Source organism: Neofelis nebulosa, chromosome 7 (genome assembly GCF_028018385.1).
Source record: "Neofelis nebulosa isolate mNeoNeb1 chromosome 7, mNeoNeb1.pri, whole genome shotgun sequence".
Taxonomy (NCBI): Eukaryota; Metazoa; Chordata; class Mammalia; order Carnivora; family Felidae; genus Neofelis; species Neofelis nebulosa.
Genome location: NC_080788.1, coordinates 632,556 through 644,810, shown reverse-complemented (window position 1 = coordinate 644,810; position 12,255 = coordinate 632,556). Strand labels below are relative to the sequence as shown.

Here is a 12,255-nt window from a genome sequence, read left to right as displayed (position 1 = left end):
ACCCTCCTCCTTCACGGGTCACCGGTGGCTCCAACAACAGAGCTCCACTTCGTGTCTGCTCCCTCTCTTACCTCCCCTCTGACCCCCTCCCTGCCTCCATCGTCCGGCCTCTGGGAGACCACAGCCTCCTCCCCAAAGCTGCTGTCCTTCCTCCGCGTGGCGGCCAGAGTGAGCCTTGGAAAAGACCCCTCTTCAGGAGACACGAGCGGTCACTGGTTTCCTGCTTTGCTTGGAATAAAACCCCACCACCCCACCACGCCAGCCCCCTGCTTCTCCTTGGAATTCCTTCCTGGGGCCTTCAGGACCTGCCTCCTCACTCACTCATCTCACTCCTCCAGGAAGCCCTCTCTGACCACTGCCACACCTCTCTGCTCACTCTGGAAGTTCCTAGTGTGCAGTTTTAAGCCCCGCTGGGACCCAGGCTCCTTGAGGGCAAGCCCTCCGATTTGGTTTGTACTTTTCAATCCCCCAGCACCTAGAACAATGCCCAGCACACAGAGCTCAACCGTTGTTTGCCGACAGGATCCTGAAGTGATGGAGCAAGTTTATCAGTGAAGGATACGTTTGTGAGCACTGGGAACCCTCCCCAGCACAGCCAGACCTGCCCGTGGTCTCTTGACAGTTTTAAAAAAAATTCTCGAATGCTGCCCTCCCCATCAGTCAACCTCATGAGCTGGTCCTGTTTAACTCCCTTCTCTGCTAGCCTGCCACAGGCTGAGAGACAAACACCTCCCTCGTCCCCATTCGTCCCCTGCGATGTCAGACCTGCAGGAGTGGGAAGGGCTTGTGTGCTAACTCATCTCTGCAGGGAGACGTAAAATTTGCCCATAAATAAAACCTTCTGTCGTTCAGCTCGAACGTTAAATTTCATCGGTCTGTAGCATGTGTTTCATTATAGCAGACACCAACGCGTCCTTAAAATCGGAATTCTGGAACGCTGCCCTGGCTTGCAGAATTCCCACAAGGAGACTCCAGTGCGGCCTTGGAGACAGGCTCTGGACCTCACCTTCCAAAGTGGTGCTGGCAGCCACGTTTTTACTTCACGTGGCACTTCGTGCTGATTGAATAAGTGGCATCAGACGCTCTCATCGGCATCCAGCTGCTTCCAGTCTGCAGGCTGGAAGCCAGTCCCGCAGCCAAAGCAGCTGGAATTGGGTCCACAGTAAGTACCTGCAAGCCCGACAGACCTCCTCCGTGAGGTAGGAGGGCTCAGGAGAGCTGTTTCCCACAACCCCCCCCCCCACCCCAGCTGGCTCCTTGCCTCCCTTCCCTCCCTTCCCTCCCTTCCCTCCCTCCTTTGTTCTTGGCTGTACTCCAGAGATCACTTCTCAAAGGTTAAAATCTGCATAGCAATCACCTGGGACCTTGTTAAACTGCACTTCTAATTCAATAGGTCTGGGGTTCTGGGGGCGCGGGGGAATGCTGATTTGTGGTCCCGGGACCACACCTCGAGTAACTCCAGACCTGCCCTGTCCAACACGACAGCCACTAGCTACTGGTGGGTATTTAAATTAAATTAGGGGCACCAGGATGGCTCAGCCAAGTTAAGCGTCCGACTCTCGATTTGGCCTCCTGTCCTGATCTCTCAGTGAGTTCGAGCCGCACATCGGGCTCTGCGCTGACAGCTCGGAGCCTGGAGCCTGCTTCGGATTCTGTGTCTCCCTCTCTGCCCCTCCCCTGCTCTCGCTCTGTCTCTCTCAAAATAATTAAGTAAACTTAACATTTTTAAATACATTAAATGAAATAAAAAATTCCGTTCCTCAGTCGCACTGGCCACATTTCCAGGGCTCAGCAGCCACGTGTGGCCAGGGTCTGTGGCAGAGGGAACATGGGTCCAGAACATCATCCCAGGAAGCTTCATGGACTGCTGCCGTCCGGGGTGAAGGTGTGGGAATCTAACCCCCGAAGTGTGGTGTGTTCGGTCCCAGCTCCCCTGCGGTGGTCGAGGGCGGACAAAACTCTGCGAGGCAGCAAATGCTTGAGGACCATGTGTGTTCTGTGCAGGTGGAGTCCTCGGTCTTGCATGGGTTTATTCCTCTTCCGCAAGGCCAGGCTCACTGCTGTATGTGCATCTGGCTGAGTTGTGCCTGTGGGAAGTGTGGGAGGCAGGGGGGGGGAAGCAGTGTGTGGGGATGCGACCGCCTTCCCCTCCCCCTCTCTTTTGCTAGGGGGTCTGGAATACGGAGGGGAGCTCGCAGGCCCTTTGCTGCTTCCACTGCTCTGACCGTCTTAATTCCCGAGGAGGTGGGGAGAAGGGAAATTCTTCTTCAGAGTTGATTCTGCACACATTGGACAAATAAAGCAGAGAACCCCGGCCCCCTCCTCCCCACGAACCCTGCACAGCACAAAGAGCTCCGGCAGGGGAAGGAGGGGGGGGGGAGGTTTTCCAAGAATGCCTTTCATGTGGACCCGGAGCTGTCGTTTTCCCCGGCAGTTCTGTGAACCAGGACCTGGGGCGATTTCCCAACGTGCAGTTGGCGAATGTGGGGCCAGCTGTAGCAATCACAGGGAGAGGCACGGAACCCGCACGGAGCCCAGGGCCCAGGAAGCTCCCTCCCGGCCGCCTCAGAGCTCAGGGCCCCTCCCTGTCCAGCTGAGCAGTGAGGGGCTGGCCTGAGGCTGCAGACTAGCAGCCTCCTTTCTCGGGCGGGCGGAGACTCTGCAGACACATTGGCACAAGAGCCTGATGTCTGTGGATTCCCGTGCAAGGTCCATGCCGTCTGTTCCCCACCGTAAGGTTAACCCTTCCACTAACCAGTAGGTATGCAGCTGGTGCCCACGTCAGAAGAGCCTGACTCTGGCCCTTCCCACGCTCAGAGCCCTGTGGCTTTGAGCAAGGCTCCTCTCCTCTCTGGGCCTCAGTTGACTGCCAAAGGAGGATAATGCCTATTTTTCAGGGTGGTTCAGCGTTTGGTACACAGTAGCAGGTGCCCGATGAATGTCAGTCCCCCGGCTCCATACTTGTAAGGCAGTGGTGCTGACAGTGTGCAGAGGGGGACAGACATTCACATGAAAAAGTATGAAATGACCACTGTGACAGAGGAAACAAGGAGAGCTTTGGAGAATAATGAGAATCTGTCCTGGGGCTGATGAGTCAGGGAGGGCCCACTTCCCCAAGGGATGTGCCGACTGGGCTGAGAAGTTAACCAGGCAAACGCAGGAGGAGGGAAGACCAGCTAAGCTGAGGGAACAGCGTGTGCAAAGATCCTGTGGCAGGACAGTACTTGGCAGTCCACGGGGGCAGAGGAAGGACCAGGGTGGCTGAATGGCAGAGTCAGGGGCACAGAGAAGGAAGGGAGATGAGGGGAGACTGTGTGTCTGCCCCCCGATGCCCCTGTGCTACCTGGTGGAGGCCAACGCTCAATGCCCCTGCCTCTGGGAGTTCACACCTACTGAAACAGGGTGGTAACTGTCAAAGTTCCCTTCCAATATTCCTTGATGTGTCAAATGTGTCCTTGCGTCTGTGGCCGTGCCCTGTAAGAAATAAATATGGCTGGGGCGCCTGGGGGGCTCAGTCGGTTAAGCGTCCAACCTCAGCTCAGGTCATGATCTCACAGTTCTTGGGTTCAAGCCCCGCGTCAGGCTCTGCACTGACGGCTCGGAGCCTGGAGCCTGCTTCCGATTCTGTGTCTCCCTGTCTCTGCCCCTCCCCTGCTCACGCTCTCTCTCTCTCAAACATAAACATTAAAAAAAGAAAAAGAAAAAAGGAATGAAGGTGGCATCCAAGTCATCCCGTTGGAATTTCTAAAACCACTGAGCTGACACACACGGCCCATCTGCAGGGAGCTGAGGGTCCCGGGGAGGTCCAGGGATGGTGACGGGAGAATGAATGAATCCGGCCTGCGCGGAAATGCCCCTTTTCTGCAAGTGATCTGCTCTCTCCAGACTGGCCACTGGCCTCTTGCACGAGAAGTGGAATGTCCGTAAAGGTCATGCCCGTTTCCTTCTGATTGCACAAAGGGTTTGCATCAGGCGACCTGAGTTCTCTGCTGCCTTCATTCCTTCCAGATGAGAGCGTACGACAGGCCGGGCTGGGTCAGCGAGCGGGGTGTTGATGCCCGCAGCCGTTCTGACGGGGCCTTACCCATGGGAATGGCTCAATCTGGGAGCTGGAAACCCTTGACTGGGGAAGAGGAAGCCACGTGCCCAGTCGTGGGTCCATCTTTGTTTTTTACCCCTGGACGGTGACGCACTTTCCTGGCACATCTCATGGCCAGTGGCCCAATGGTGGTGACTGTGGTGGGAGCAGCAGCATAGCAGGAAGTAGCACGTAAGTACTGGGTGGCTGTTTCAACAAGAATGACCCTTAGTGTACCAAGTCTTCATTAATCTACAGCTGAACTAAATCTCACTGAGGAGCCTCCTTCTGGCAGGCGATGGAAGCATAATCTCGGTCAGTTTGGGATCTCCCGTCCCTGTGTTGTCCGACCGCACCGAAGCAGAGGAAGCGTCTGGAGAGCCACGGGGCTGGGGTGCAACACGCAGTCTGGCCCTCAGGACGGTCAAGGGTCCACGTGGGCATCATCTCCATGGCAGCCTGGCCTTGGCAACACGGCGGGAAGCAGGGTGGGGAGGAGAGCGGGTCCTGAAGCCAGGCTGCCTGGGTTCGGCTCCCAGCGTCCCCTTCCTGGCCCTGGGACCTTGAGCGAGTAAGTTAGCCTCCTGCAGGCTCAGTTTCCTCGTCTGTAAGAGGGTTAACAGTCGTGTCTGCCCGACCGGGCTGCCGTGAGGGCTCGACGAGCCGGTGCGCGTGCAGTGCTTCGGGACAAATGCTGCGTGTGACCCACACTCACTACTCTGTGTGCCCGGGTTTGATGGGGTCACCCCCACCTGCACCCTTTCCCAGTGGCCTGGCCATTCGGTTCCCAGACGCCAGGTCCTGTTCAGGTCACCTGTAGGCACGCGGGACAGTGGGGCGGCGGCCGCAGCGAGTGTGGGGAAGGCTCTCCCGGACCCCAGTCGGGACGCACCCAGTCCCCGCTGGGCACTTGACCTGGAAGGGGCAGAGCACGGGCTCCCGTCTGTGGGCCCCCAGTGCCCAGTTTTCATTTCCCTCTGCCTCCCACCCACCCCGCTGCTGTGATGTCTTTTCTCCTCCGGGGAGCTGAGACCACCCCTCAGTCACCCCCCGGGGTCTCGCCCTCTTTGTCCCCAGGGCTCTGGTGCGTCATCTCTCCCCTGGAGCAGCACAGGACACATCCTCCCCGCGGTGGAACGGAGTGGGGGTCAAGGGGCAGAAGGAAATGTCGGGAACGGGGGACACGGGGACCCAGTTAAGACGTCTGATGTTCTCCCCGCACACTGTCGCGCCACCTTGCTGAGGATTCGACCCCAGGGTGGTGGCCTGGTCACGGGAATGGAGGTATGAGGGCTATAGCCCCCACTCCCCCCCGCCCACCCCAGAGACACCGGCAGAGCCCTCTGGGTCAGAGGCAGGGGCACCTGAGAACCCCCACGGTGTGTCAGGAAGCAGGCTCTCAGGCTTAGCCAGCTGGTCCGGCCAAGCCCTGCCTGCAGGTGCACCTGGCACCCTAGGCCCTCGGCCAGATGGTGATGGCGGCATTGAATGTGCTTCCTGCTAAGCAGCCTAATCAAGCTGTTTCTGGCCACACAATGGGACTCAGCCCTGGCGGAAAGGCCAGCTTCATACATCCTTCTGGAGCCAGTTTCCGTGGAGACCCCCTGCTCTTCCTTTCCATTCCAGCCATGTGGTTCTCCTCACGGGGCCTTGAACACACCATGCTCGCAAGCACCCCGGGGCCTTTGCACTCCCTAGTCCTTCTGTGCAGACAGCCCTTCCCCCAGGTACCTGCATGGCTCCACGTCTACCTCCTTCAGGTCTTGGCTCACTTGTCATCTTAGCAGTGAGGCCTTCCCCGATCTCCTGTTTTAAACTGTCTCCTCTCCCTTCCTTAGGGTGAGGGTTGAGGTCCCCCTGCACAGGAGCAGGGACTTTGTCTTGTTCACTGCTCTACAAATGAAGGACCTCGCAGGGGCTTTCTGCCTTCTTTGCGTTGTAAACCCGAAGCAAGAAAGCCCAGAGAACTTAAGCGACTTGCCCAAGACCACACAGCTGTTAAGAAAAGGAGAATCTGTCCTGGTTAATTCGTATCGAACTTGTTCCTTGATCACATCCTGTTCCCTCGCATTGTCACTACCTATCCTTCCCTCCTTTTGATCTCCAGCTGCAGAAACCTCCACCCTTCCAGGCACCCTGGGGCTTCTGGGGAGGACCCTTGGTGCCCTCACCGGGAGGGACGAGCCCCTGCTTGGTGCTCTGTACCTTGTGGGGGCACTTAGCAAAGACCCTCACAGTTGTGTGCTGGGCCTTGTGTGGCCCCAGGGCGGAGGCTGTTTCCCATCCGTGAGCACCAGCCTGCAGGAGGGAGTAGGAGCACGACAGCCCTCCTCAGCCTCAGCCCTCCCACGTGCCCCCCCCCCCGCCCCCACCAGATACCCATTTCTATCCAGAACTTGAGGGCAGGAGGAGGGGCTCGGAGCCAGGACAGAGGGAACAGAGGGAAGGAACAGAGGATGACATTTGCCAACCTCTCTAGGTTGTCTTTCTTTCTGGGCGGGATTCTTTGAACCCCCCACAGACCTGCTTCTGTGTTTGCAGGAGCTGTTTGGTGCTTCTTTCTAGAAGGGATGGTGGGATGCTGTCTACACCCATTTCAAGTTCATTTCTGGTCCTGTGAGCAAGCTGTTAACTACTCCTCCCCGGATGGATCCCCTCTTCTGCCCCACAGTCCCCACCCACAATGGGAGGGTCAGGCCCAAGTCAAACTCTCCACCCTGTAGCCGGGAGGCTGGCAGGTGCACCAGAGGGCAGACCCCAGCGGGGCAGGATGGGGAGAGGCCTCAGGCCTCCCAGCCCCAGAACAATTCAAGCCCCCGCTGACAGCCCAGATAGGGGAAGAAAACCCGCTGGGCCCTCCAGCTTGGATTTCACATAATGAGCCTTTGGAATCCGGGAAGTGATTAAAAGCCCACTGGGGAGGGACCACCTACCGGTTCTGGAAGGTGTGGCTGCTCTGACTTCGTGGGGCTCACCAGGAAGCTGCACTTAGACGAGAAAGAGGAAAAGCACAGATTCCGAAATAGCCCAGTTCAGAAGTGTAGGGCCAGAGAGTTGTGTGATGGAGACGGGGCAGGAACAGTGGCCCTGGGGTGAGATGGGTCAGGCCGGGGAGTCGTGTGATGGAGACTCGGAGGCCCTGGGGTGAGACCTGTTGGGCCCTTGCGGGGGCAGGCGGGGAGGGGGGCGGGGAGGGCAGGGACTCAGGGGCCTCCACAGGCCGCAGCAGCCCCGCTGTGCTTACTGAGTCAATCAGGTGCCTGCTCTAAAACCAGAGGGCTGTAGAGAACCTGAGCGTCACAGTCAAGCTGTCTCTTACTGGTGCGACCACCGGGGCAGAGAAAGGGAGGGTGGGCTGCCTGGTGTCACATGGGCTGGGGGGGATTCGGCCAGGCCTAGGTCTCAGGCCCCCTGCCACCCCCTCAGATTAGAGTGACGGGAGAACTAAGCCAGCCTGGAACCCCACGCGCTCACTCCCCATCTCAAGAGCTGAGCCATTCAAAGCCCCTTGCTGGGTGTTGGGTCAGATGGGGGTAACCGGTAAGAGCCCTAAGTGCGGTCACTGTCCTGGGGCCATTATCTCTCACCCCCTAGACTAGTCCTAGGAACCGTGTTCTTTATTTTGCAGGTGAGGCAACTGTGGCTCAGAGAGGTTAAGTCACTTGCCCAAAGTAACAAAGCTAGAAAGCAGTGGAGCTGTGATCTGTACCCAGGCCAGCCAGACACCAAGCCTCAGCCCTCCCAGCGTGCGGGGCTCGGGGAAGGTGATGCGGGACAGTTGAGGCAGGAGTTGTCGTACAAGGTTAGGAGGAACTTTGGGAACTCTAGCAAGGATGGGAGAATATTTCGTCTTTGAGGCAAAGCTTCCTCTTAGTCACAGAAGTATGGTCACCAGGCCCTCAGGCGGTCCCTTCATCTTGCTGGGCAGGGCCCTGAAAAGCCTGCTCCTTTCTGCTCAAACTATACAAACAGAGTTTCCGGGCAGGAAGACCCAGTTTGTAAAACAGAAAGCTTCTCAGAGATGGGGCTCCAGAGGAAGGTCCGAGGGATTGCCCCTGGGTTTGTCAGGGGAGGCGAAGGAGTTCGGGGCAGCTGGCGACAAGATGCCAGCCTGGGGCGTCCGGGGGGCCCTGGCCAGCGTGAGGCTCAAGGAACGGGCGGGCTGGGGCCGGAGTCCAGCGGGGTCTTGGGCTGGGGCCAGAAGCCAATCGTGCTAAACAAAGCATTACACAACCGGCTCAGTAACTGCCTCAGTCGAGTGGGTCAAACTAATTCCTTCCAGCTCGGGAGCTCTACTTGGGGGCGGCGGGAGCGGGCAGGCCCCTGAGTTCCGGGACCCTGTGTCCATGTGGGTTTAATTAGTTCCATGGTCACTGCCTCCCTCGGGTATAGCCTTGCATGCCAGGCCCCCGGCAGCTGCCTGGTGCCCTTAGAGGAACCAGGAAAAGAGGAGGGTCCCCCAGGGAAGTGGGCCAGCATGCAGGCAGGACTGGACTGCTCGCCCAGGGCAGCCACGGCCGGGAGTCTGGGGCCAGCAGAGCGGTGACACAGATCCGAAGACCCGAGCGGGAGGTGTGTGGTGGGCCCGGGTCAGGACCAGGAGAGGCTGCGCGTGGGAAAAGGAGGCCAGCAACTTTCAGGGTGTGAGGCAAGTCAAGCCAGAGTGTAAGGGACACAAGGGTGTGTTTGGCCAAATTTGGGGCCCTGCCAGCATCACAGACAATGGAACAGAGGCTCCCGGCAGGACTGAACTATGGCAGGCAGTTGGGACTGGAGGCCTCTGGGAAAAGTCACAGAGCTCGGAGAATCCCAGTACCGGCTCCGCAGCATTAGTAAAAATGCAGATTCCCTGGCCCCACCTGAGGCTTACAGGATGAGAAATTCTGAGGGTGGGACCCAGCGATACGTGTTTCACACAGACCAGCAGGTGATGCTGACATGCGATAATGTTGGAGAACCGACGGACGATTCACAGTGTGGGCCACAGCCCAGCAACGTCAGACCACCCGAGAGCTTGTTGGAGATGCAGGATCCCAGGCCTGGCCCCAGACCTACTGAATCAGACTCTGCAGTTTGACAAGACCTCGGGGCATTTGCATGTGCCTTCTGGTCGGACAAGGCCCGCCCCTGAGCTCCGGCCCTGGGCTTCCTTGGTCTGAGCGTGACTGGAACACGAGGACGAACGAGAAGGAGACCATGCCTCTCCAGACGCAGGCGAGAGCTGTCCTCGGATCTTCACGAATCCAGTTCACTCCCAGAAAGGGTCACCAAAAAAAAACCCCACCACCACCACCACCACCACCACCACCAACCAAAAACCCTGATGGCTTCTGAGCCTGCAAAGATGCCCAACGCAGACGCTGTGCAGAAAGCAGGTCGCGGTAAGACAAACAGCCCAACGGGTGCTACTCCCCTTCCACGGGGGCCAGCTGGGCCGGCTGGGGGGGTTGCTCTCAGCCCTCACCACGGGGGTGATTTAAGGGGACGCTGGGCAGGCCGGAGTGCCCCCTGCGGAGACGCTCATGAGGAGACAAAGCTGCAGAGACGGGCGGCCCGGCCCGTCGTCAGGTGTGCCCAGGGTGACCCAGGGTCCCATTCTTTCTGGGGGAAACCGCAGAACAGCGGAGATGAATTACAGGAGAGGTGTCCCGGCACATAGGAACGTCTCACCCTCACGACACCAGAGGGAATCTCTTTCGTCCCTATCCCCCTCCGAGCTGGGGATTCTACCAGACTGGCCTTTCCACCCCCTTTAACAGGGGCCGCGGATTGGTATTTGTCTGTGGGGGTCGATATGTGCTGGGCTCCGGGCTGAGTGCCCCGTATGTGCGTTTTCATTGAATTCGTCCCACAGTTCCCTTAGGTAGGTACCGCCGTTTTAGGTTTCCACTAATATTTTGGTATTTACTGAACACTGATAGATATTTACTATTCTACAGGTGGAAAAAATAAGGCTAGAAGCGGGTGGCTCTCCAAAGTCAGCTGAGGGGAAGGAAGAGGCCGCCATCGACGCCAGGCTCTCCGGCCGGCGTTACACCTTTGCTACTCAGAGTACGGGACCAGCCGCCTCAGCATCATTTGAGAGCTTGCTGTGCAGAAATCTCTGGCTTCACCCAGATTTACAAACTCGGACTCTGCATCTTAACAAGGCCTGCAGGATTGGTACGCGCACCACGGGCCGCGGGTTCCCCCTCACGTGAGGAACACAGCTGATCTGAGTCGGAGGCCCTTCTCGGGTCCTTTCCGGGAAGCAGGGTGTGAGGACCCCGGTGGCAGTCACCAGCTTCCACCGCGACACAAGAGAGCGAGAGAGAGAGGAAGGGAAGTGTGTGCCCTTGCAATGGCCGTCTTCACGGACGGGTCGGCCCTGCCTTCCCAAGGTGAAGTACCACCCGCGCTATCTCTGCAGACTCCGGAGAACAGCGTCCCGCAGGCGCCCCTGGACTACAGTGGCAAGAAGGTACTTCTGAGTTTCTGTCTCCCTGGGGCCCAGCAACCTCTCGTGGGTGACGGTAATCCTGCCCGCTCCCTCGTGGGCGTGCGTTTAGGACCATCAGGGTGGGAAGCAGTTTGCCGGCTCAGAGCGGGACACAGCGTAGGATGCGATCCTCGCGTCACGTAGGCCAGGTGCCTGATGCCTCCGCCCTGCGAGGTCACCTCATGTCGCCCCTCGCTGGGAGGCCCCATCGGGGTCCCCCCCGCCACCGCCGTGTTTTCTGCTCCCTCTACTCCCACACTAACCTGAGGGCCTCATGGGCCTGCTGTCCTGCCTTGCGATACAAGTACCCACATATGGTTCTGCCCTTTCTAATAGGACAGGGTACTTCCCAGGCCTTATGTCCCTCGTGGGCACTGAATCACAGCCTGATTCTAAAGGGACCTGAGAGGGCAGGGTTACCTGTGTTTAAGTGTTCAGGGTCACCAGGGCTTAGGCCCAACTCCACGATTTATTAGCTATGTGGTTCTGCGTGAGCCGCTTAACTGTGACTCCGTTTCCCCGTTTGCAAAGCAGGGATAACGGTAGTCCCTAACTGACGGGATCCCTGGGAATAGTAAATAAAAACATGTTAAATATTTTGTACCAGCATCTACATTAGCTGACATACATTAGCTGTTATTAAACCGTATTTCAAAGCCGCTAAGATACATCAATTGTGAGACGTATCCTTGATTTCGGAGACGTTAAAATGGTATTCATTCCACAGAAAAAGGGTTCCAAAGCCAAAGATGTTTGGGAAATACCGAGGGTCTTTCCTGCAAGGTGGCTCAGAACCCTTAAATGCTACCTTTGATGGGGCCTCCAGGGCCATATGGGTGTCCATGTTCAGGGTCTCCCGGGCGTGGGCAACGGAGCCCTTTTGCCGTGGAGCACGCTGAGCATCTGTGGACACGGTTTAGGAATGCCAGTCAAGTCCAAAGCTCTAATTCACAGATGGCGAGACTGAGGCCCAGAGCCGGGAGGAGACTTCCTGAAGTCACCCAGCTGGTTAAGTGGTGGAGACTAGGCCACTGAACAGCCAGACTGGAGCCTCCCCCACTGAGCCACACTGCCCCCCACCTAACCTGCCGCCTACAGCACTTGATAGTTTTTGCAAGGTCCTGCCCTGACACCAACCTCAGGAGGCATCAGATCCTGGGCCAGGGGTGGAACCAGCCCCAACCTTTGTGACTCTGGGGTGGGGGGCAGTGAGCCAGGAAGGTCTGAAAGACCCAGGGCAGGAGGCTGTCCCGAAACAGGGCCAAGCCTGGCTTCTTCCCAGTGGGCTGGGACGCAGGCCATCGCCCACCTGCCCTCCCCCATAGGCAGCGCCGCGTAGAGGACGGCAGACCCCCGGGTTCACTGTTACTCCGTCGCCAGGGCAACCCGCAGGGACCTGCTGGGCAGGCTGCGGACCACAGTTATGGAATCCGCTGGAAACTGCTTTCATCGCAGTGGTTGATGTGACCGCTTTGCTTTAAGAGCACTTTGTGTTTCACTGGCTAAGGTGAATTACAGTGAGGGCTCGTTAAACAATTCGTCGACTTTTTTTTTTTTTAGCAATTTTTTTTTTTCAACATTTTTTTATTTATTTTTGGGACAGAGAGAGACAGAGCATGAACGGGGGAGGGGCAGAGAGAGAGGGAGACACAGAATCGGAAACAGGCTCCAGGCTCCGAGCCATCAGCCCAGAGCCTGA

The 12,255-nt window shown here is 57.8% G+C and overlaps 1 long non-coding RNA gene across 1 annotated transcript; it reads left to right on the top strand.

Moving 5' to 3' along the window:
• The first annotated feature begins 51 nt into the window (after positions 1-51).
• Positions 52-11,224, top strand: LOC131515879 (uncharacterized). Its single transcript, XR_009263725.1, has 2 exons — positions 52-1,162; positions 10,018-11,224. It is a non-coding gene; the product is annotated as an uncharacterized LOC131515879 (long non-coding RNA).
• Positions 11,225-12,255: the final 1,031 nt, after the last annotated feature.